Raw genomic sequence first — 25,645 nt, 5'->3', positions numbered from 1 at the left:
CCAGCTATAAATTACGATGTGTCACTGAGGAGATTTGCACTAGTGTTTGAAGAAATTTGAAAAGTAATACCAGTGGGAAACTTGATTTAAATCAACGCACCCTGCCTGACAAGCACCAGAATCCGACAGTGGGGATCTGCGTGTGCCAGAATTCACATTTACTGCAAGCTGGAGGGAGCCACTTTGCCATTTGGTCCCTTCCAACTTCTCCTGCCCACAACTTTTTGGCCACATCTCCAGGAAACCAGCAAGATGTAATTTCAGTCTCCTTTGCAATCGGCCTTTCAGTGACTTCTGGGGTCGGATGCTTTCTCCCATGTGCTTCGTGCCACATCGAAGGGCCGGGTATTGAATTTCCCAAGGGCTGTCTTGTGGGAATGGCTGAATCTTTAGCAATTTTCAGGGATGATGTTGAAAAGTCCTGAGCTCCGGGGTATTCCTTGTCTGTTTAGGAGAGACCATCCACCATTTCGTCTACCTGTTGGCGGAGACAGTGAGTGCAGATGGCATCTTCCGCCTGTGTGAAGGTAAGGAAACAGCTCTGGGCGTTCGGGCATCTGTGGGCAGTATGAGGCCTGAACACAGCTGCCCCAGTGTCTGTCTCTGTCTGGGGACAGTGCTTAAGGGGGAAGAATGGTCTTGCTGGTCAATGTAAGAATGGGAGTCAGGAGATTTGAGCCACCAGGAGCAACTCTGTGCCTCACCTTCCCCACCTGTAAAATGGGGATAAGAACACAAAGGCTCTCAAGGGAGGCCGCCCAGAACTGAAGATGACTAGTCAGTAGGAGGAGGAGAAGGATTCTTACCCTCTGTCACAAAAAGTTCCACCACCTGCTCCCCTCCACTAGAGAGGTTGTAGGCCAGGGACCTTCACCCAGAGTTGGGTTCTTGGCTCCTAGGCCATCCCGTGCGGGCCCCCAGGAAACACCTTTCCCTGCCACCTCTGGAGCACTGAAGGTGGCACAATTGCACAAAGGATTCGGTAGAAGTTAGGAGCCAAAGCCCCTTTGTTGCTCTGCACCTAAATGCCAGAGTTACGGTTGCTGTCGTGTTCCCGTGGCAAAGGCCATTCGGAAGCAAAGATTTCCCAGCCACCTGTGACAGCAGCTCTGTGAGTTTTCCAAGCCATTTCCTCTTTCTTTCAGCTTTCCAGGAAGTGCCTTTAAGATCAGACAGGACCACAGCGATCGTCCTGAATGAACATTTTAAATGGCTGCAGAAGCTTGCGAACCTCGTGTGGGGTGCGTTTTGATTAGGGAGCGGCACCGACACAGAAGGACTCTTCATCCTGCCACGGTACGTACAACACACGGGAGCAGCTCTTTGGAGCCGGGGCTGGGCCGTGGGGTGGGTATTCACAAGGGACATCAGCTTCCGTAGCAGAGTCCAGCCCAGAGACACCTGGGAAGACGTTCCGAGACTCTCGCAAAGCCAGGGCCCTGGGCAGCCAATGGGGGTATGTCTACACTACAGCGCTAATTCGAACTAACGCATCCAGACTAAAAAACTAGTTCGAATTCGCGTTTTGCTAATTCGAACTAGCATGTCCACATTAAGTGGACCCTGAACCGCGGTTAAGGCTGGCTGGAAGCAGTGCCGGCAGGACATCAGATGAGGACTTAGAGCATGGAGCTGCTGTCACAGGCTAGCCAAGGGCAGTGCTTAAAGCGACCCGACCCCCACCCCAGACAGACAGTTCTCAGGGGTGCCCCGCTTGCGAAGCAGTCCTGGCTTGGAGTGCCCTGAGTGCCCACACTGGGCACATCACAGCACTCGGCCATCAGACCGGCTGCACTTGCCGCAGGCTGCCATCTGGGGAGGGGGGCAATTGGGGGGCTGCAGGAGAGCTTCCACCCCCAGAAGCCTGCAGAGCCAGCCCAGTCCTCACCATCGGGGGCTCGTACCCCATTCCTCCCTCACCTCCTTCCACTTACCCTTCCCTAGCCCCCCTTCCTGATGTACAAAATAAAGAAAACGTGTGGTCAAAAATAGAATCTCTCTTTATAGAACAAAACTGGGAGAGACTGGGAAAAGGAGGTGGGAGAGGGAAAGAGAGAGGGTGGGAGAGGGGAGGGCAACTAAAATGATGAGGGGTTTGGAACAGGTCCCATATGAAGAGAGGCTAAAGAGACTGGGACTTCTCAGCTTAGAAAAGAGGAGACTGAGGGGGGATATGATAGAGGTCTATAAAAGCATGAGTGGTGTGGAGAGGGTGCATAAAGAAAAGTTCTGCATTAGTTCCCATAATAGAAGGACTAGAGGACACCAAAGGAAAGGAATGGGTAGCAGGCTTCAAACTAGTAACAGAAAGCTGTTCTTCACAAAGCAAAGAGTCAACCTGTGGAACTCCCTGCTGCAGGAGGCTGTGAAGGCTAGAACTAGAACAGAGTTTAAAGAGAAGTGAGATAAAGTGATGGAGGTTGGGTCCATGGAGTGGTGGTATTAGCCAGGGGGTAGGAGTGGTGTCCCTGCCCAAAGTTTGTGGAAGGCTGGAGAGGGATGGCACGAGACAAATGGCTTGGTCATTGTCTTCGGTCCATCCCCTCCGGGGTACCTAGTGTTGGCCACTGTCGGCAGACAGGCTACTGGGCTAGATGGACCTTTGGTCTGACCCAGTACGGCCATTGTAAGCTCAGGGCTCAGGGTCGGGAGTCTCAGTGGACCCCCTTGATTTTCATGCACACCTGCTCCTGGGTGGCCAGGCTGGCAGCTCTCCTGCCCTAGCCGGCCACTTTCCTGTGCCTAGTGCGGAGATCGTGGACAAGGTCCACGATGTCTGCACTAGCCCAGGCGGGTGCCCGCCTCTTGCGGTCCAGGGCAAGCTCGCGGGAGCCGCCAGCCTGGTCCCGGGAAGAGGGGGAAGGCTGGGGGGCATCGGGTGGGTGGCTCGATCCGTGCCAGGTGCTGGGTCTGCTGGCTGGGTGCTGGCAGGCTCTATCCTTTAAGGGGTCCGGGGCCGGGATGGGGGCAATAGAGTTTCCCTGGTGTTGGCTAGAGTGGCCACCAAGGAAACCTGGGGAGGGCTAGCCTCCCACTAGTTTGAATTAAGGGTCTACACAGCCCTTAATTCGAACTAGTAAATTCGAACTAGGCTTAATCCTCGTGGAATGAGGATTACCTAGTTCGAACTAAGTGCTCCGTTAGTTCGAATTAAATTCGAACTAACGGAGCGCTAGTGTAGCGCCTATGAAAGTTAGTTCGAACTAACGTTAGTTCGAACTAACTTTGTAGTGTAGACATACCCATAGATAGTTGGGTTTGTGATGACCGGGAGACCCGTATGGTCACTTGCCTGCCTGGTGCGAAGGTTGCAGATCTCTCGAGGCATCTACATAGACTTATGTGTAGTGCTGGGGAGGAGCCGGTGGTTGTGGTACATGTAGGTACCAATGACATAGGAAAGGGTAGGAGAGATGTCCTGGATGCCAAATTTAGGCTGCTAGGAAAGAGACTGAAATCCAGGACCTCTATGGTGGGATTCTCGGAAATGCTTCCAGTTCCACGCGCAGGGCCAGGTAGGCAGGCAGAGCTTCAGAGTCTCAATGCGTGGATGAGACGATGGTGTAGGGAAGAGGGGTTTGGATTTATTAGGAACTGGGGACACTTTTGGGAGAGGGGGAGCCTATACAGGAAGGATGGGCTCCACCTAAACCAGGGTGGAACCAGACTGCTGGCACTAAACCTTAAAAAGGCCGTAGAGCACTTTTTAAACTAAGAGATGGGGGAAAGCCGATTGGTGCGGAGATGCACATAAATCGGATGGAGACTTCTCTTAGAGGAGAATCCATCGATAGAGATTCTTTAAGCTATAGTCAGAAAGAGAGGAGGGGAGACGACAAACCATAGGCCAGAGCAGACAAACAACCGCATACAAAGGAATCCAATGCATCAGGGAAGGGCAGACAAATAAGCAGTGGCAAATTTTTAAAGTGCTTCTACACAAATGCTAGGAGTCTGACTAATAAGATGGGTGAACTAGAGTACCTCGTATTAAAGGAGGAGATTGACATAATAGGCATCACTGAAACCTGGTGGAATGAGGAAAATCTGTGGGACACAATCATACCGAGATATAAAATATATCGAAAGGATAGAGCAGGCCGGGTGGGTGGTGGAGTGGCACTGTATGTGAAAGATAATGTAGAATCAAATGAAATAAAAATATTAAATGAATCAACATGTTCCATAGAATCGCTATGGATAGTAATTCCATGCTCCAATAATAAGAAATTAGCAGTTGGGATATATTACCGACCACCTGACCAGGACAGCGATATTGACATTGAAATGCTGAGGGAGATTAGCGAGGCTACCAAAATAGAGAACTCTATAATAATGGGGGATTTTAATTATCCCCATGTTGACTGGATACATGTTACCTTAGGAAGAGAAGCAGAGAGAAAATTTCTCAATGGCTTAAATGACTGCTTCTTGGAGCAGCTGGTGCAGGAACCCACCAGGGGAGAGGCAATACTCGATTTAGATCTGAGTAGAGTGCAGGATCAGGTCCAGGAGATAACTGTTACAGGACCGACTGGGAATAATGACCATAATTTAATAACATTTAACATGCCTGTGGTGGGAAGAACACCCCAGCAGTCCAACACCCTGGCACTTAATTTCAAAAAGGGGAATTACACAAAAATGAGGAGGTTAGTTAAACAGAAATTAAAAGGCACAATGACTAGAGCCAAATCCCTGCAAGCTGCATGGAAACTTTTTAAAGACACTATAATAGAGGCCCAACTTAAATGTATACCCCAAATTAAAAAACATAGCAAGAGACCGGTAAGTCTAACTTCAGTACCGGGCAAATTAGTCGAAACAATAGTAAAGAATAAATTTGTGAGGCATGTAGAAGAACATAATTTGTTGGACAAAAGTCAACATGGGTTCTGTAAAGGGAAATCATGTATTACTAATCTATTAGGGTACGTTTAAACTTCATGCCTCTGTCGACGGAGGCATGTAGATTAGTTTATTCGAAAAAGGGAAATGAAGCCTCGATTAAAATAATCGCGGCTTCGTTTAAATTTAAATGGCTGCCGCGCTGAGCCGACAAACAGCTTATCAGCAGCTTGTCGGCAGATCGGAGCAGTCTGGACGCGCCGTGGTCGACAAGGAAGCCTTTGTCGATCAGCGCAGGTAAACCTGGTTTCACGAGGCATACCTGCGCCGATCGACAAAGGCTTCCTTGTCGACCGCGGCACATCCAGACTGCCCCGATCTGCCGACAAACAGCTGATCAGCAGAGCGGGGCAGCCATTTAAATTTAAATGAAGCCGCGATTATTTTAATCGCGGCTTCATTTCCCTATGCCGATCTGTCTAATCTACATGCCTCCGTCGACGGCCATCCCTAGAGAGGGATGGCAAGAGACAAATTGCTTGATCATTGCCTTCGGTCCAGCCTCTTTGGGGCACCTGGTGCTGGTCACTATCGGCAGACAGGCCACTGGGCTAGATGGACCTTTGGTCTGACCCAGTACAGCCATTCTTATGTTCTTACGGCAAACAACCTTTTCACACTCTTTCCCCCAGGTTATCTGGGTAGACACCATCACAAGGCAAACATGGATCCCGTTCAGCAGTAAAGAGCGATGGTCATCACTGCAAACAATTCACAACTTATGTCCAGGGCCTAGCCAGGAGCCGCTAGAGCAAGAAGAACGTGCGGAGGCCATGAACACAGAGGTGAGTGAAACACCTGAGTGGAGATGCTAGCGGCAATCGATTCTTCTGACAGAGAGAAATGCCAGTTCTGGACCCAGGCGACAAGCAGAGACTGGCAGGACTGCAGCTATGGGACAACGACCAGTGGCTGCAAAACTTGTGCATGCATAAGGCGACTTTCATGGAGGTTTCCTTCCCTGAGGTGCAGCAGTGCCAGAATGAGACTGGCTTTGATAGTTGAGAAGCGAGTGGTAATAGCCATGTGGAAGTTAGCAAGGCCAGGCAGCTACCGGTCAGCTGGAAATTAATTCAGAGCGGGGGAATAAGACGGTGGGAGGCTGCTGTGATCCAAGCAGCCAGTGATCCAAGTAGCAACGAAGGACAGTAACTCTGGGAAACATGCAGGCCATAGTGGATGGCTTTGCTGCAATGCAGTTCCCTAATGGTGGTGGGGTGGCAGATGAAACATACATTCCTATCTTGATTCCTGGCCACTATCCCAAAGAGCTCATAACTGGGAAGTGGTAGTTCTTGCTGGTGCCATGGGCTTTGGTGGATCACAAAGGCCGTTTCACTGGCATCAATATGGGATGGTCAGGAAAGGAGCATGACATGCGCATCTATAGGAACTTTGGTTTAGTCAGAAAGGTACAAGGTGGAATTTTCTTCCCACCTGGAAATCTTGCATCGGAGGCATTGAAATGCCAATTGTGATTCTTAGAAGCCCAGCCTCCCCTTCTTGCTGTGGCCCCTGAAGCAGTACGCAGGCAGCCTGGACATCAGTAGGAAGCAGCTCAGCTATAGGCCGAGCAAATGCAGAATGGTGGTAGAAAGAGCTTTTGGACGTTTAAAGGGAAGGTTTTGCCGTCTATTGACTGGGTTAGACCTCAGTATAAGCAGCATTCCCATTGTTGTAGCAGCCTCCCGTGAGCTCCCTAAAATTTTATGTCAGGGTAGGAGCATATTAAATGTGCTGACCTGTATATTTTACACAGCCCTGTCCCCGATCTGCCATGCACCACAAGCAATAACCATACTGTTGCTGAGAAATCCGGCCCCTCCCATGCCTGTACAGGCATGTCAGCCGCTCTGTTTGCTGCCTCAAGATCTGCTCCTGGGTCTTGGTTTCACATTCCATGCACGTTATCCTCTCCTCATGCTCCGCGCATCTTCTGCAGCATCGTTCTCCTCTGCCCATTTAACCGCACCCTGCCCATGCGGGTGGGTTGCATTTGCTCATGGAATGTCATTCCGTTATGTTTTCGCCTTCAGATCTGTTCTAGCTGAACAGTTGGATGAGCCAGGGGAGTGGGCCTCAAGCTCACTGTTGCATCCTCTCCAAGAAAACAAGGGAAGGGCAGACGCTAGAGAAGACACATTGCAGAATGCAGAAGCTAATCTCTGAGCATAAAAGAACATTTGTCCGACACAACAGGCGTGTGTTAGTTACAAGGCAAAAGGCATCCTTTAAGCAGGCTCCATGCAGCAGATACAGCACAGAGGTCTTAAGGGAGCTGCTGGACTTGATTTGGTGGTAGGCATGGTAGGGAACAGTTTGGGGCTCGCTCTACTAACTCTGCTTTGAAAACACGGTGGTTGAAGCTCCCATAGCTAGGCAAGGGCCTATGTGTGCAAAGGGGCCCAGAGTGGCATGGAGACAGGGAGGGAGTCTCGTGGCCACCACATGTTCAGGCGCAGGAAAGAGTCTGTTCCCCAGAGCTGAGCCCTGTGAAAGCCCCAAAGCTCGGCTCTCTCACCAACAGGTGGAAGATATCACCTCCCCCACCGAGTCTGTCTAGGGAGACCGAGAATTGTCTTGCAGCTTGGGTGGGAAAACGCCCCCTACAAACACAGTCACCGCTCCAAAATAAACCCACTAACTCATTTCTGTTGTACAGGAAAAAACTCCAGGCCCATGTGGCGACTCTGAGGGAAAGGAGAGCGAAGCTGCTGGGGTTAAAGGAGACCAGTGAGCAGAGAAGCCAGCAGTACCTGGTAGGTGTCTGTTGTTTTTCCCTGGCTGGGAGACGTAGTTGAGACTTAGGATTGTTTATTGTTAGATTTCTCTGTGGCCTTGGTGAAGGTGGGTTTATGTGAGTTTCTCCGTTCTCACGGGATAGTGTGTGCGTGTTGCAAATATTCTCTCCCTTGAAAAAATGGAAGCTGCATTTGAATGAATGAATGAATGAATTTCTATTCACTGTGACGTTCATAAACAACTTCTCCCAAAACACAAGGGTTGTTTCCCAGGAGACTAGGACACAGGCCCTTATGGGATATTGGGAGCAAAGTGTAAAAAAGTCCCCCCCTTGTGATGAAAACATACAGTCAAGTATCCGGCTGTGAAGGATTCAAGGTTTTGAACCCCAGTCAGGGGAGCTGACACCCTTGACAACCCCCTAAGCAAGGTGTTCATGTGTGTGTGGGTTGGGGGGTGGGGAGGAGGCAGCGCCATGTTCCTGGAAGGGGACAGTCCCATATTTAAAAGCTGTTCCCAGTGTTCTGACTTTGTCCCATATTCCCCCGGAGCGGCCAGCACTCAGCAGGGTTTTGGGGGTTGGAAACCTGCAGCTTGCGGGACACCAGCAGCACACGAGCCAATTTTCTGTGGCCCCTTCCCACCGCAGAGCAGGGAGCTTGTGCTGCAGCTTCCGGCTGGGAAGGGGAAGGGGTGGGAAAGGTGCATGCGAGTCCCTGGGGCTGCCCCTGCCCAGCCTGGGGATGCAATTCCTGGGAGCCAAGGGAAAGCCCCAGCGTGTGCCTCCTCTGTGCATGACTCCCCCCTCTCCCCAGAGGAGGGAAAGCCCTGGTACACGCCTCCTCTGGAGACCCCCCCCCCCCCCCCCACCACACCATGCCACTCCAGTTCTCAGCACACCACAGACCTGGGGGAGAGGAGCAGCCACTGCACTTCCAGAACCCCCAGAAGTGGCGCGTGGCTGGACTCCCATCCACCTCACGGGATGCCGCCACTATCTCCATTGTCACTGGAGGTGGGCAGTGGGACTCCTTGGGGTGGGGGAAATCAGAGGGGGGCCTCCCAAACAGCTCATGAACGACTGTTCGCACCCTCGCAATTTGACCAGTTGGTCACGATTGACGGGTTGGTGACCATCGCCATAGCGACTGGGGGTCAGGCTGGGCTGGGAGTTTGCACAGGAAGCTGGAGGCTGCAGCCCTGTGGGTGTTCACGTTGGGGTTGGGGTGTCAGAGCATCCAGCATCAGGGGCTCTCTCCTGCTAAAGGGCTCTGCTCAGCCAGGACAGGGCTCCCAGCCAGCCACAGGCAACTCCCCTTCCACTGCCCTGATGCCAGGGTGAGGGGCACAGCCTGTCTGAAAGGGAAGTGTCGGGCCCTGTCACTTGTGGTCTGGGTCCCTCGCCCACAATCCCCATGAGGCAGGGGAGGAGCCCAGGGTGCACAGTCCTGAAATGCAGAGTTTGTGTCCTCGTCTCCCTGTGGCACCCACGGGTGTTTGTTAGCTGGGCCTTAGCCCCGCCCCTTCACCATGAGGCCACGCCCCCTGCTCCTTCTCATCCCCCCTGGGGCCCAGTCCCTCCAACTGCCCTGACTGGCCTGCCCTGGGCTGGGGACACAGGCTAGGGACTGCTCTTGGGTGCTCCAGCCTCTGCCCAGAGCGGGTGGATGGTCCTGGACAGCCCTTGTCCAGCCTGGCTCTGACGTCCATCCCGGGGGGCGTGCGGGGTTCTTTGTGCTTTTCATTTTCACTTTTTCTTCCTGGTTTTAAATGCCTTTTGGGGCGGGGCAGGATCCCTCTTTGTTTTACTTTGGGGGAGACAGTCCAGTTTCCCGGAGTACGATTTCCCCCGTGGGTTTGTTTTTTTCTTCCCTTCCCATCCCACTTCTTTTTTTCCCCATTTCTGCTTCCTGGCCAATCAGTTTCAAAAAGAAAAGAATTTGCAAGGAGAACAGGGGGAGAAATTGTGATTTAAAAGAAAACAAGCCAGATGCTGTGTCTCCGAGGCAGCACTCAAGGCAGCAGGCGTGGGACAGAGCATCTCTAGGCCCAGAGACCGGGGCATGGGTCTGTTCCCAGGCACTTACCCACACGGCTCAGCACGATCACAGCCAAGGCCAGAGAGACGCACCCGGTGCCCAGCGCCACTAGGCAGTGTCGGTACCTGAGGGGAGCAGGCGGGGGAGCTGGAACAGAGGGGTTCAGAGCACAGGGTCAGCAGCTGCCGCAGCGGGATCAGAGCTATGTCACCACTAGTACTGGAGGCAGATCCACAGCTGGTGCCAACCCACCCCACAGAGCTCACAAGCAGCAGGTCAGTGGCACAGAGACTGGTTTTCTGCACTTAAAGGCTCCTCGCCCAATCGCAGGCCGTGTCAGTCAGCTGCAGCCCGACTGCCAACCCTGGGACCAGATCCAGCTGCTGGGAGTTACCTGAAGTGCTGCACTGATGTGAGAGAATTTATCCTGATTCACACCCCTTGGAAATCCATCCCTGTCAGAGTGCAGGGCACGAGCAAAGTCCGTTCTCATAACAGTGGTGGCCGCACACACCAGCTGGGATCAGGACCCTGTGGTGCCGGGCGCTGCACAGACGCAGCGAGAGACAGTCCCTGCCCCAGCTGGGACACAGAGCCCAAGGTTGGCAGGGGAGGGCCTTGCAGCCAGTACCTTGGTTCTCAGCTGCAGACGAGCTACCCCACTGGGGGCAGGGGTCCAACCCCATGCCCCTGTCCTTGTGCTGCATCGTCCCCAAGCAGAGCGACAGTCGAGCTGTCTAGGACAGAGGGGGTGGGACAGGGCGGTGATCCTGCTACAGCGGAAGCATCTGCCCTCATACTGCAAAGCACTTGGCTGTCGCACAGAGACAATCAGATACCCAGGTAGGTGGGTGCACATGGGGATGGAGGGATAATTAGATCCTGTCACACACTGGAGCTGGCTAAAAGGAAGTGGGATTCCAACCTCCCTTCCTCCCTTTCACTTGGCTGGGACGGGGGGGATGGGATGCAGGAGGGGATGCAGGGTGCTGGCTCCTGGAGGCAGTTCAGGGCTAGGACAGGTGCTTGGGGTACAGGAGGGGGTTCAGGATACAGGAGGGCAAACTGCTGGTTCAGAGAGGGGATTCAGGGCAGGGGTTCAGGGCGCTGACAAAGTTTTGATCAGAGTAACGAACATTTCAATGTTTGCCCAATTTGGGGCAAAACCAAATGTTGAAATATTGGAATTACCAGTTGATTTGTTTTCTATCAAAGACACACAGCAGTGAGAGAGAGAGGGAGGTGCACCAAGGGAGACCTAGTGAGAGACTCTGTGAAAGAGAGTTTTGTCCTTGAGGCTACGTCTTCACTGCATTCTTATTTTGGAATAAGCTATTCCGGAGGAGATATTCCAAAATATCTTATTTCAAAATAGCGTGTCTACACTACAGGGAAGCCTCAAAATTAGTCCAAGGCAGGCTTCTCTAATGTGGATGCACTGTCTCGATTTAGACCCCCCCCCAGGAGGCACTGGGGAATAATTACTTTGAATGGCCCTGGGGAGGAGTTATTTTGAATTAGCAGCAGTGGAGCATCCACACTACCGCTATTCCGAAATAGCTATTTTGGAATCAACGTTATTCTTTATGGAATGAAGTTTACAGACATCAGAATAAGCTGTCTGTTATGTCAAATGTATTTTGATAACGGAATTGCTATGTAGATGCTATATAGGAAGCCTAATCCGAACTACCTAGTCCGTGCCACATGTAGCCGCGGGCACGGAGTCCGAACTAGCCGGCATTTAAAAATAGCGGCGCCTGGCAAGATGCAAATGAAGCCCGGGAAATTCAAATCCCGGGCTTCATTTGCAACTTCGGTTGCCTACATTAACCACCCTAGTTCGAACTAGGGTGGTAGTGTAGACATACCCTCTGTACCTGGGAGCAAGTCACAGAATTACACTGAGCCTTAGTTTCCCAAATGTAAAATGGAGTTCATGCCTCCTTTCTCTGTACTGTTTGTAACTTTTTTGGGGCAGGGCTTGTCTCTCTATGGCTGTGTCTACATTGGCACCCTTTTCCAGAAAAGGGATGCTAATGAGACCAGTCGGAATTGCAAATGCCCCGGGGATTTAAATTTCCCCCCCCCCCCCCGGCATTTGCATGAACATGGCTGCCGCTTTTTTCCAGCTCGGGGCTTTGCCGGAGAAAAGCGCCAGTCTAGACAGGTATTTTCGGAAAATAAACCCTTTTCCGGAAGATCCCTTATTCCTACTTAAAATCAGGAATAAGGGATCTTCCGGAAAAGGATTTATTTTCCGAAAGATACCTGTCTAGACTGCACTATGCAAATTCCATATCTGATTTTGATTGGATTTCAAAATAGGCTCTTTCGAAATTTGGTGCATCGACACAGCACCAGATTTCAAAATAACACGCTATTTTGAGACATCTCTTAACCCTCATGGAATGAGTGTGACTGGGATGCCGAAATAGCACGCCTGTTGTCTGAAAAATATTTTGAAATAATGGGCAGCTTGTTATGATGTGTGGTAGCTATTTCAGGATACCTCCAGTGTCCCAAAATAGCTGTACAGTGTAGACCTACTCTTATTCCTCGTGAAATGACGGTCACAGGAGTCGGAGTTGTAAGCAGTCCTCTGGCTGCATGTTATTTCAGCATTATCATATATATAGTAGCCCAGTGTCTGAGAGTCTATAACGCTGTAGCATTACAAACTCGCCTTTGGGGGGTGTTCCAGACTGGTTATAGTAGCTGTAGCGTTACAAACTCGCCTTTGGGGGGTGTTCCAGACTGGTTATAGTAGCTGTAGCGTTACAGACTCACCTCTGGGGGGTGTTCCAGACTGGTTATAGTAGCTGTAGCGTTACAGACTCACCTCTGGGGGGTGTTCCAGACTGGTTATAGTAGCTGTAGCGTTACAGACTCACCTCTGGGGGGTGTTCCAGACTGGTTATAGTAGCTGTAGCATTACAAACTCGCCTCTGGGGGGTGTTCCAGACTGGTTATAGTAGCTGTAGCATTACAGACTCGCCTCTGGGGGGTGTTCCAGACTGGTTATACTAGCTGTAGCGTTACAGACTCACCTCTGGGGGGTGTTCCAGACTGGTTATAGTAGCTGTAGCGTTACAGACTCACCTCTGGGGGGTGTTCCAGACTGGTTATAGTAGCTGTAGCGTTACAGACTCGCCTCTGGGGGATGTTCCAGACTGGTTATAGTAGCTGTAGCGTTACAGACTCACTTCTGGGGGGTGTTCCAGACTGGTTAGAGTAGCTGTAGCGCTACAGACTCACCTCTGGGGGGTGTTCCAGACTGGTTATAGTAGCTCTAGCGTTACAAACTCGCCTCTGGGGTGTGTTCCAGACTGGTTATAGTAGCTGTAGCGTTACAAACTCGCCTCTGGGGGGTGTTCCAGACTGGTTATAGTAGCTGTAGCGTTACAGACTCACCTCTGGGGGGTGTTCCAGACTGGTTATAGTAGCTGTAGCATTACAGACTCGCCTCTGGGGGGTGTTCCAGACTGGTTATAGTAGCTGTAGCGTTACAGACTCGCCTCTGGGGGGTGTTCCAGACTGGTTATAGTAGCTGTAGCGTTACAGACTCACCTCTGGGGGGTGTTCCAGACTGGTTATAGTAGCTGTAGCGTTACAGACTCGCCTCTGGGGGGTGTTCCAGACTGGTTATAGTAGCTGTAGCGTTACAGACTCACCTCTGGGGGGTGTTCCAGACTGGTTATAGTAGCTGTAGCATTACAGACTTGCCTCTGGGGGCTGTTCCAGACTGGTTATAGTAGCTGTAGCGTTACAGACTCACCTCTGGGGGGTGTTCCAGACTGGTTATAGTAGCTGTAGCGTTACAGACTCGCCTCTGGGGGGTGTTCCAGACTGGTTATAGTAGCTGTAGCGTTACAAACTCGCCTCTGGGGGGTGTTCCAGACTGGTTATAGTAGCTGTAGCATTACAGACTCGCCTCTGGGGGGTGTTCCAGACTGGTTATAGTAGCTGTAGCGTTACAGACTCACCTCTGGGGGGTGTTCCAGACTGGTTATAGTAGCTGTAGCGTTACAGACTCGCCTCTGGGGGGTGTTCCAGACTGGTTATAGTAGCTGTAGCGTTACAGACTCACCTCTGGGGGGTGTTCCAGACTGGTTATAGTAGCTGTAGCGTTACAGACTCGCCTCTGGGGGGTGTTCCAGACTGGTTATAGTAGCTGTAGCATTACAGACTTGCCTCTGGGGGGTGTTCCAGACTGGTTATAGTAGCTGTAGCATTACAGACTTGCCTCTGGGGGGTGTTCCAGACTGGTTATAGTAGCTGTAGCGTTACAGACTCACCTCTGGGGGGTGTTCCAGACTGGTTATAGTAGCTGTAGCGTTACAGACTCGCCTCTGGGGGGTGTTCCAGACTGGTTATAGTAGCTGTAGCGTTACAGACTCGCCTCTGGGGGGTGTTCCAGACTGGTTATAGTAGCTGTAGCGTTACAGACTCACTTCTGGGGGGTGTTCCAGACTGGTTATAGTAGCTGTAGCATTACAGACTCGCCTCTGGGGGGTGTTCCAGACTGGTTATAGTAGCTGTAGCGTTACAGACTCGCCTCTGGGGGGTGTTCCAGACTGGTTATAGTAGCTGTAGCGTTACAGACTCACCTCTGGGGGGTGTTCCAGACTGGTTATAGTAGCTGTAGCGTTACAGACTCGCCTCTGGGGGGTGTTCCAGACTGGTTATAGTAGCTGTAGCGTTACAGACTCACTTTTGGGGGGTGTTCCAGACTGGTTATAGTAGCTGTAGCATTACAGACTCGCCTCTGGGGGGTGTTCCAGACTGGTTATAGTAGCTGTAGCGTTACAGACTCACCTCTGGGGGGTGTTCCAGACTGGTTATAGTAGCTGTAGCGTTACAGACTCGCCTCTGGGGGGTGTTCCAGACTGGTTATAGTAGCTGTAGCGTTACAGACTCACCTCTGGGGGGTGTTCCAGACTGGTTATAGTAGCTGTAGCGTTACAGACTCGCCTCTGGGGGGTGTTCCAGACTGGTTATAGTAGCTGTAGCATTACAGACTTGCCTCTGGGGGGTGTTCCAGACTGGTTATAGTAGCTGTAGCGTTACAGACTCACCTCTGGGGGGTGTTCCAGACTGGTTATAGTAGCTGTAGCGTTACAGACTCGCCTCTGGGGGGTGTTCCAGACTGGTTATAGTAGCTGTAGCGTTACAAACTCGCCTCTGGGGGGTGTTCCAGACTGGTTAGAGTAGCTGTAGCGCTACAGACTCGCCTCTGGGGGGTGTTCCAGACTGGTTAGAGTAGCTGTAGCGCTACAGACTCACCTCTGGGGGGTGTTCCAGACTGGTTATAGTAGCTGTAGCATTACAGACTCGCCTCTGGGGGGTGTTCCAGACTGGTTATAGTAGCTGTAGCGTTACAGACTCACCTCTGGGGGGTGTTCCAGACTGGTTATAGTAGCTGTAGCATTACAGACTCGCCTCTGGGGGGTGTTCCAGACTGGTTATAGTAGCTGTAGCGTTACAGACTCGCCTCTGGGGGATGTTCCAGACTGGTTATAGTAGCTGTAGCGTTACAGACTCACCTCTGGGGGGTGTTCCAGACTGGTTATAGTAGCTGTAGCGCTACAGACTCACCTCTGGGGGCTGTTCCAGACTGGTTATAGTAGCTGTAGCGTTACAGACTCACCTCTGGGGGGTGTTCCAGACTGGTTATAGTAGCTGTAGCGTTACAGACTCGCCTCTGGGGGGTGTTCCAGACTGGTTATAGTAGCTGTAGCATTACAGACTCGCCTCTGGGGGGTGTTCCAGACTGGTTATAGTAGCTGTAGCGTTACAGACTCACCTCTGGGGGGTGTTCCAGACTGGTTATAGTAGCTGTAGCATTACAGACTCGCCTCTGGGGGGGGTGTTCCAGACTGGTTATAGTAGCTGTAGCGTTACAGACTCGCCTCTGGGGGGTGTTCCAGACTGGTTATAGTAGCTGTAGCGTTACAGACTCACTTCTGGGGGGTGTTCCAGACTGGTTATAGTAGCTGTAGCGCTACAGACTCACCTCTGGGGGGTGTTCCAGACTGGTTATAGTAGCTGTAGCGTTACAGACTCGCCTCTGGGGTGTGTTCCAGACTGGTTATAGTAGCTGTAGCGTTACAGACTCGCCTCTGGGGGGTGTTCCAGACTGGTTATAGTAGCTGTAGCGTTACAGACTCACTTCTGGGGGGTGTTCCAGACTGGTTATAGTAGCTGTAGCATTACAGACTCGCCTCTGGGGGGTGTTCCAGACTGGTTATAGTAGCTGTAGCGTTACAGACTCGCCTCTGGGGGGTGTTCCAGACTGGTTATAGTAGCTGTAGTGTTACAGACTCACCTCTAGGGGGTGTTCCAGACTGGTTATAGTAGCTGTAGCATTACAGACTCACCTCTGGGGGGTGTTCCAGACTGGTTATAGTAGCTGTAGCGTTACAAACTCGCCTCTGGGAGGTGTTCCAGACTGGTTATAGTAGCTGTAGCATTACAGACTCACCTCTGGGGGGTGTTCCAGACTGGTTATAGTAGCTGTAGCATTACAGACTCACCTCTGGGGGGTGTTCCAGACTGGTTATAGTAGCTGTAGCGTTACAGACTCGCCTCTGGGGGGTGTTCCAGACTGGTTATAGTAGCTGTAGCGTTACAGACTCACCTCTAGGGGGTGTTCCAGACTGGTTATAGTAGCTGTAGCATTACAGACTCACCTCTGGGGGGTGTTCCAGACTGGTTATAGTAGCTGTAGTGTTACAGACTCGCCTCTGGGGGGTGTTCCAGACTGGTTATAGTAGCTGTAGCGTTACAGACTCGCCTCTGGGGGGTGTTCCAGACTGGTTATAGTAGCTGTAGCGTTACAGACTCGCCTCTGGGGGGTGTTCCAGACTGGTTATAGTAGCTGTAGCGTTACAGACTCACCTCTGGGGGATGTTCCAGACTGGTTATAGTAGCTGTAGCATTACAGACTCGCCTCTGGGAGGTGTTCCAGACTGGTTATAGTAGCTGTAGCGTTACAGACTCACCTCTGGGGGGTGTTCCAGACTGGTTATAGTAGCTGTAGCGTTACAGACTCGCCTCTGGGGGGTGTTCCAGACTGGTTATAGTAGCTGTAGCGTTACAGACTCACCTCTGGGGGGTGTTCCAGACTGGTTATAGTAGCTGTAGCGTTACAAACTCGCCTCTGGGGGGTGTTCCAGACTGGTTATAGTAGCTGTAGCATTACAGACTTGCCTCTGGGGGGTGTTCCAGACTGGTTATAGTAGCTGTAGCGTTACAAACTCGCCTCTGGGGGGTGTTCTAGACTGGTTATAGTAGCTGTAGCATTACAAACTCGCCTCTGGGGGGTGTTCCAGACTGGTTATAGTAGCTGTAGCGTTAGAAACTCGCCTCTGGGGGGTGTTCCAGACTGGTTATAGTAGCTGTAGCATTACAAACTCGCCTCTGGGGGGTGTTCCAGACTGGTTATAGTAGCTGTAGCGTTACAGACTCACTTTTGGGGGATGTTCCAGACTGGTTATAGTAGCTGTAGCATTACAAACTCGCCTCTGGGAGGTGTTCCAGACTGGTTATAGTAGCTGTAGCGTTACAGACTCACCTCTGGGGGGTGTTCCAGACTGGTTATAGTAGCTGTAGCGTTACAGACTCGCCTCTGGGGGGTGTTCCAGACTGGTTATAGTAGCTGTAGCGTTACAGACTCACCTCTGGGGGGTGTTCCAGACTGGTTATAGTAGCTGTAGCGTTACAAACTCGCCTCTGGGGGGTGTTCCAGACTGGTTATAGTAGCTGTAGCATTACAGACTTGCCTCTGGGGGGTGTTCCAGACTGGTTATAGTAGCTGTAGCGTTACAGACTCACCTCTGGGGGGTGTTCCAGACTGGTTATAGTAGCTGTAGCGTTACAAACTCGCCTCTGGGGGGTGTTCCAGACTGGTTATAGTAGCTGTAGCGTTACAAACTCGCCTCTGGGGGGTGTTCCAGACTGGTTATAGTAGCTGTAGCATTACAGACTCGCCTCTGGGGGGTGTTCCAGACTGGTTATAGTAGCTGTAGCGTTACAGACTCACCTCTGGGGGGTGTTCCAGACTGGTTATAGTAGCTGTAGCATTACAAACTCGCCTCTGGGGGGTGTTCCAGACTGGTTATAGTAGCTGTAGCGTTACAGACTCGCCTCTGGGGGGTGTTCCAGACTGGTTATAGTAGCTGTAGCGTTACAGACTCACCTCTGGGGGGTGTTCCAGACTGGTTAGAGTAGCTGTAGCGCTACAGACTCACCTCTGGGGGGTGTTCCAGACTGGTTATAGTAGCTGTAGCGTTACAGACTCACCTCTGGGGGGTGTTCCAGACTGGTTATAGTAGCTGTAGCGTTACACTCGCCTCTGGGGGGTGTTCCAGACTGGTTATAGTAGCTGTAGCGTTACAAACTCGCCTCTGGGGGGTGTTCCAGACTGGTTATAGTAGCTGTAGCATTACAAACTCGCCTCTGGGGGGTGTTCCAGACTGGTTATAGTAGCTGTAGCGTTACAGACTCACCTCTGGGGGGTGTTCCAGACTGGTTATAGTAGCTGTAGCATTACAGACTCGCCTCTGGGGGGGGTGTTCCAGACTGGTTATAGTAGCTGTAGCGTTACAGACTCGCCTCTGGGGGATGTTCCAGACTGGTTATAGTAGCTGTAGCGTTACAGACTCACTTCTGGGGGGTGTTCCAGACTGGTTAGAGTAGCTGTAGCGCTACAGACTCACCTCTGGGGGGTGTTCCAGACTGGTTATAGTAGCTGTAGCGTTACAAACTCGCCTCTGGGGTGTGTTCCAGACTGGTTATAGTAGCTGTAGCGTTACAAACTCGCCTCTGGGGGGTGTTCCAGACTGGTTATAGTAGCTGTAGCGTTACAGACTCACTTCTGGGGGGTGTTCCAGACTGGTTATAGTAGCTGTAGCATTACAAACTCGCCTCTGGGGGGTGTTCCAGACTGGTTATAGTAGCTGTAGCGTTACAGACTCGCCTCTGGGGGGTGTTCCAGACTGGTTATAGTAGGTGTAGTGTTACAGACTCACCTCTAGGGGGTGTTCCAGACTGGTTATAGTAGCTGTAGCATTACAAACTCACCTCTGGGGGGTGTTCCAGACTGGTTATAGTAGCTGTAGCGTTACAAACTCGCCTCTGGGAGGTGTTCCAGACTGGTTATAGTAGCTGTAGCATTACAAACTCACCTCTGGGGGGTGTTCCAGACTGGTTATAGTAGCTGTAGCATTACAAACTCACCTCTGGGGGGTGTTCCAGACTGGTTATAGTAGCTGTAGCGTTACAAACTCGCCTCTGGGGGGTGTTCCAGACTGGTTATAGTAGCTGTAGTGTTACAGACTCACCTCTAGGGGGTGTTCCATTCTGGTTATAGTAGCTGTAGCATTACAGACTCACCTCTGGGGGGTGTTCCAGACTGGTTATAGTAGCTGTAGTGTTACAAACTCGCCTCTGGGGGGTGTTCCAGACTGGTTATAGTAGCTGTAGCGTTACAAACTCGCCTCTGGGGGGTGTTCCAGACTGGTTATAGTAGCTGTAGCGTTACAGACTCACTTCTGGGGGATGTTCCAGACTGGTTATAGTAGCTGTAGCATTACAAACTCGCCTCTGGGAGGTGTTCCAGACTGGTTATAGTAGCTGTAGCGTTACAGACTCACCTCTGGGGGGTGTTCCAGACTGGTTATAGTAGCTGTAGCGTTATAGACTCGCCTCTGGGGGGTGTTCCAGACTGGTTATAGTAGCTGTAGCGTTACAGACTCACCTCTGGGGGGTGTTCCAGACTGGTTATAGTAGCTGTAGCGTTACAAACTCGCCTCTGGGGGGTGTTCCAGACTGGTTATAGTAGCTGTAGCATTACAGACTTGCCTCTGGGGGGTGTTCCAGACTGGTTATAGTAGCTGTAGCGTTACAAACTCGCCTCTGGGGGGTGTTCTAGACTGGTTATAGTAGCTGTAGCATTACAAACTCGCCTCTGGGGGGTGTTCCAGACTGGTTATAGTAGCTGTAGCGTTAGAAACTCGCCTCTGGGGGGTGTTCCAGACTGGTTATAGTAGCTGTAGCATTACAAACTCGCCTCTGGGGGGTGTTCCAGACTGGTTATAGTAGCTGTAGCGTTACAGACTCACCTCTGGGGGGTGTTCCAGACTGGTTATAGTAGCTGTAGCATTACAAACTCGCCTCTGGGGGGTGTTCCAGACTGGTTATAGTAGCTGTAGCGTTACAGACTCGCCTCTGGGGGATGTTCCAGACTGGTTATAGTAGCTGTAGCGTTACAGACTCACTTCTGGGGGGTGTTCCAGACTGGTTAGAGTAGCTGTAGCGCTACAGACTCACCTCTGGGGGCTGTTCCAGACTGGTTATAGTAGCTGTAGCGTTACAGACTCACCTCTGGGGGGTGTTCCAGACTGGTTATAGTAGCTGTAGCGTTACACTCGCCTCTGGGGGGTGTTCCAGACTGGTTATAGTAGCTGTAGCGTTACAAACTCGCCTCTGGGGGGTGTTCCAGACTGGTTATAGTAGCTGTAGCATTACAAACTCGCCTCTGGGGGGGTGTTCCAGACTGGTTATAGTAGCTGTAGCGTTACAGACTCACCTCTGGGGGGTGTTCCAGACTGGTTATAGTAGCTGTAGCATTACAAACTCGCCTCTGGGGGGGGTGTTCCAGACTGGTTATAGTAGCTGTAGCGTTACAGACTCGCCTCTGGGGGATGTTCCAGACTGGTTATAGTAGCTGTAGCGTTACAGACTCACTTCTGGGGGGTGTTCCAGACTGGTTAGAGTAGCTGTAGCGCTACAGACTCACCTCTGGGGGGTGTTCCAGACTGGTTATAGTAGCTGTAGCGTTACAAACTCGCCTCTGGGGTGTGTTCCAGACTGGTTATAGTAGCTGTAGCGTTACAAACTCGCCTCTGGGGGGTGTTCCAGACTGGTTATAGTAGCTGTAGCGTTACAGACTCACTTCTGGGGGGTGTTCCAGACTGGTTATAGTAGCTGTAGCATTACAAACTCGCCTCTGGGGGGTGTTCCAGACTGGTTATAGTAGCTGTAGCGTTACAGACTCGCCTCTGGGGGGTGTTCCAGACTGGTTATAGTAGCTGTAGTGTTACAGACTCACCTCTAGGGGGTGTTCCAGACTGGTTATAGTAGCTGTAGTGTTACAAACTCGCCTCTGGGGGGTGTTCCAGACTGGTTATAGTAGCTGTAGCGTTACAAACTCGCCTCTGGGGGGTGTTCCAGACTGGTTATAGTAGCTGTAGCGTTACAAACTCGCCTCTGGGGGGTGTTCCAGACTGGTTATAGTAGCTGTAGCGTTACAGACTCACTTCTGGGGGATGTTCCAGACTGGTTATAGTAGCTGTAGCATTACAAACTCGCCTCTGGGAGGTGTTCCAGACTGGTTATAGTAGCTGTAGCGTTACAGACTCACCTCTGGGGGGTGTTCCAGACTGGTTATAGTAGCTGTAGCGTTATAGACTCGCCTCTGGGGGGTGTTCCAGACTGGTTATAGTAGATGTAGCGTTACAGACTCACCTCTGGGGGGTGTTCCAGACTGGTTATAGTAGCTGTAGCGTTACAAACTCGCCTCTGGGGGGTGTTCCAGACTGGTTATAGTAGCTGTAGCGTTACAGACTCACCTCTGGGGGGTGTTCCAGACTGGTTATAGTAGCTGTAGCGTTATAGACTCGCCTCTGGGGGGTGTTCCAGACTGGTTATAGTAGCTGTAGCGTTACAGACTCACCTCTGGGGGGTGTTCCAGACTGGTTATAGTAGCTGTAGCGTTACAAACTCGCCTCTGGGGGGTGTTCCAGACTGGTTATAGTAGCTGTAGCATTACAGACTTGCCTCTGGGGGCTGTTCCAGACTGGTTATAGTAGCTGTAGCGTTACAGACTCACCTCTGGGGGGTGTTCCAGACTGGTTATAGTAGCTGTAGCGTTACAAACTCGCCTCTGGGGGGTGTTCCAGACTGGTTATAGTAGCTGTAGCGTTACAAACTCGCCTCTGGGGGGTGTTCCAGACTGGTTATAGTAGCTGTAGCATTACAAACTCGCCTCTGGGGGGTGTTCCAGACTGGTTATAGTAGCTGTAGCGTTACAGACTCACCTCTGGGGGGTGTTCCAGACTGGTTATAGTAGCTGTAGCATTACAAACTCGCCTCTGGGGGGTGTTCCAGACTGGTTATAGTAGCTGTAGCGTTACAGACTCGCCTCTGGGGGATGTTCCAGACTGGTTATAGTAGCTGTAGCGTTACAGACTCACTTCTGGGGGGTGTTCCAGACTGGTTAGAGTAGCTGTAGCGCTACAGACTCACCTCTGGGGGCTGTTCCAGACTGGTTATAGTAGCTGTAGCGTTACAGACTCACCTCTGGGGGGTGTTCCAGACTGGTTATAGTAGCTGTAGCGTTACACTCGCCTCTGGGGGGTGTTCCAGACTGGTTATAGTAGCTGTAGCGTTACAAACTCGCCTCTGGGGGGTGTTCCAGACTGGTTATAGTAGCTGTAGCATTACAAACTCGCCTCTGGGGGGTGTTCCAGACTGGTTATAGTAGCTGTAGCGTTACAGACTCACCTCTGGGGGGTGTTCCAGACTGGTTATAGTAGCTGTAGCATTACAAACTCGCCTCTGGGGGGGGTGTTCCAGACTGGTTATAGTAGCTGTAGCGTTACAGACTCGCCTCTGGGGGATGTTCCAGACTGGTTATAGTAGCTGTAGCGTTACAGACTCACTTCTGGGGGGTGTTCCAGACTGGTTAGAGTAGCTGTAGCGCTACAGACTCACCTCTGGGGGGTGTTCCAGACTGGTTATAGTAGCTGTAGCGTTACAAACTCGCCTCTGGGGTGTGTTCCAGACTGGTTATAGTAGCTGTAGCGTTACAAACTCGCCTCTGGGGGGTGTTCCAGACTGGTTATAGTAGCTGTAGCGTTACAGACTCACTTCTGGGGGGTGTTCCAGACTGGTTATAGTAGCTGTAGCATTACAAACTCGCCTCTGGGGGGTGTTCCAGACTGGTTATAGTAGCTGTAGCGTTACAGACTCGCCTCTGGGGGGTGTTCCAGACTGGTTATAGTAGGTGTAGTGTTACAGACTCACCTCTAGGGGGTGTTCCAGACTGGTTATAGTAGCTGTAGCATTACAAACTCACCTCTGGGGGGTGTTCCAGACTGGTTATAGTAGCTGTAGCGTTACAAACTCGCCTCTGGGAGGTGTTCCAGACTGGTTATAGTAGCTGTAGCATTACAAACTCACCTCTGGGGGGTGTTCCAGACTGGTTATAGTAGCTGTAGCATTACAAACTCACCTCTGGGGGGTGTTCCAGACTGGTTATAGTAGCTGTAGCGTTACAAACTCGCCTCTGGGGGGTGTTCCAGACTGGTTATAGTAGCTGTAGTGTTACAGACTCACCTCTAGGGGGTGTTCCAGACTGGTTATAGTAGCTGTAGCATTACAGACTCACCTCTGGGGGGTGTTCCAGACTGGTTATAGTAGCTGTAGTGTTACAAACTCGCCTCTGGGGGGTGTTCCAGACTGGTTATAGTAGCTGTAGCGTTACAAACTCGCCTCTGGGGGGTGTTCCAGACTGGTTATAGTAGCTGTAGCGTTACAGACTCACTTCTGGGGGATGTTCCAGACTGGTTATAGTAGCTGTAGCATTACAAACTCGCCTCTGGGAGGTGTTCCAGACTGGTTATAGTAGCTGTAGCGTTACAGACTCACCTCTGGGGGGTGTTCCAGACTGGTTATAGTAGCTGTAGCGTTATAGACTCGCCTCTGGGGGGTGTTCCAGACTGGTTATAGTAGCTGTAGCGTTACAGACTCACCTCTGGGGGGTGTTCCAGACTGGTTATAGTAGCTGTAGCGTTACAAACTCGCCTCTGGGGGGTGTTCCAGACTGGTTATAGTAGCTGTAGCATTACAGACTTGCCTCTGGGGGGTGTTCCAGACTGGTTATAGTAGCTGTAGCGTTACAAACTCGCCTCTGGGGGGTGTTCTAGACTGGTTATAGTAGCTGTAGCATTACAAACTCGCCTCTGGGGGGTGTTCCAGACTGGTTATAGTAGCTGTAGCGTTAGAAACTCGCCTCTGGGGGGTGTTCCAGACTGGTTATAGTAGCTGTAGCATTACAAACTCGCCTCTGGGGGGTGTTCCAGACTGGTTATAGTAGCTGTAGCGTTACAGACTCACCTCTGGGGGGTGTTCCAGACTGGTTATAGTAGCTGTAGCATTACAAACTCGCCTCTGGGGGGTGTTCCAGACTGGTTATAGTAGCTGTAGCGTTACAGACTCGCCTCTGGGGGATGTTCCAGACTGGTTATAGTAGCTGTAGCGTTACAGACTCACTTCTGGGGGGTGTTCCAGACTGGTTAGAGTAGCTGTAGCGCTACAGACTCACCTCTGGGGGCTGTTCCAGACTGGTTATAGTAGCTGTAGCGTTACAGACTCACCTCTGGGGGGTGTTCCAGACTGGTTATAGTAGCTGTAGCGTTACACTCGCCTCTGGGGGGTGTTCCAGACTGGTTATAGTAGCTGTAGCGTTACAAACTCGCCTCTGGGGGGTGTTCCAGACTGGTTATAGTAGCTGTAGCATTACAAACTCGCCTCTGGGGGGTGTTCCAGACTGGTTATAGTAGCTGTAGCGTTACAGACTCACCTCTGGGGGGTGTTCCAGACTGGTTATAGTAGCTGTAGCATTACAAACTCGCCTCTGGGGGGGGTGTTCCAGACTGGTTATAGTAGCTGTAGCGTTACAGACTCGCCTCTGGGGGATGTTCCAGTCTGGTTATAGTAGCTGTAGCGTTACAGACTCACTTCTGGGGGGTGTTCCAGACTGGTTAGAGTAGCTGTAGCGCTACAGACTCACCTCTGGGGGGTGTTCCAGACTGGTTATAGTAGCTGTAGCGTTACAAACTCGCCTCTGGGGTGTGTTCCAGACTGGTTATAGTAGCTGTAGCGTTACAAACTCGCCTCTGGGGGGTGTTCCAGACTGGTTATAGTAGCTGTAGCGTTACAGACTCACTTCTGGGGGGTGTTCCAGACTGGTTATAGTAGCTGTAGCATTACAAACTCGCCTCTGGGGGGTGTTCCAGACTGGTTATAGTAGCTGTAGCGTTACAGACTCGCCTCTGGGGGGTGTTCCAGACTGGTTATAGTAGCTGTAGTGTTACAGACTCACCTCTAGGGGGTGTTCCAGACTGGTTATAGTAGCTGTAGTGTTACAAACTCGCCTCTGGGGGGTGTTCCAGACTGGTTATAGTAGCTGTAGCGTTACAAACTCGCCTCTGGGGGGTGTTCCAGACTGGTTATAGTAGCTGTAGCGTTACAAACTCGCCTCTGGGGGGTGTTCCAGACTGGTTATAGTAGCTGTAGCGTTACAGACTCACTTCTGGGGGATGTTCCAGACTGGTTATAGTAGCTGTAGCATTACAAACTCGCCTCTGGGAGGTGTTCCAGACTGGTTATAGTAGCTGTAGCGTTACAGACTCACCTCTGGGGGGTGTTCCAGACTGGTTATAGTAGCTGTAGCGTTATAGACTCGCCTCTGGGGGGTGTTCCGGACTGGTTATAGTAGCTGTAGCGTTACAGACTCACCTCTGGGGGGTGTTCCAGACTGGTTATAGTAGCTGTAGCGTTACAAACTCGCCTCTGGGGGGTGTTCCAGACTGGTTATAGTAGCTGTAGCATTACAGACTTGCCTCTGGGGGGTGTTCCAGACTGGTTATAGTAGCTGTAGCGTTACAGACTCACTTCTGGGGGGTGTTCCAGACTGGTTATAGTAGCTGTAGCGTTACAAACTCGCCTCTGGGGGGTGTTCCAGACTGGTTATAGTAGCTGTAGCATTACAGACTTGCCTCTGGGGGGTGTTCCAGACTGGTTATAGTAGCTGTAGCGTTACAGACTCACTTCTGGGGGGTGTTCCAGACTGGTTATAGTAGCTGTAGCATTACAAACTCGCCTCTGGG

General features: G+C 51.5%; 1 long non-coding RNA gene across 1 annotated transcript; it reads left to right on the top strand.

Moving 5' to 3' along the window:
* The first annotated feature begins 243 nt into the window (after positions 1 to 243).
* LOC149521314 (uncharacterized) lies at positions 244 to 8,197 on the top strand. The gene is made up of 4 exons (XR_016348053.1): positions 244 to 527; positions 1,146 to 1,296; positions 5,541 to 5,693; positions 7,571 to 8,197. It is a non-coding gene; the product is annotated as an uncharacterized LOC149521314 (long non-coding RNA).
* Positions 8,198 to 25,645: the final 17,448 nt, after the last annotated feature.

The sequence above is a fragment of the Pelodiscus sinensis genome, chromosome 29 (genome assembly GCF_052426305.1).
Source record: "Pelodiscus sinensis isolate ZL-2025 chromosome 29, ASM5242630v1, whole genome shotgun sequence".
Taxonomy (NCBI): Eukaryota; Metazoa; Chordata; order Testudines; family Trionychidae; genus Pelodiscus; species Pelodiscus sinensis.
This window is presented reverse-complemented; position numbering and strand designations above follow the sequence as displayed.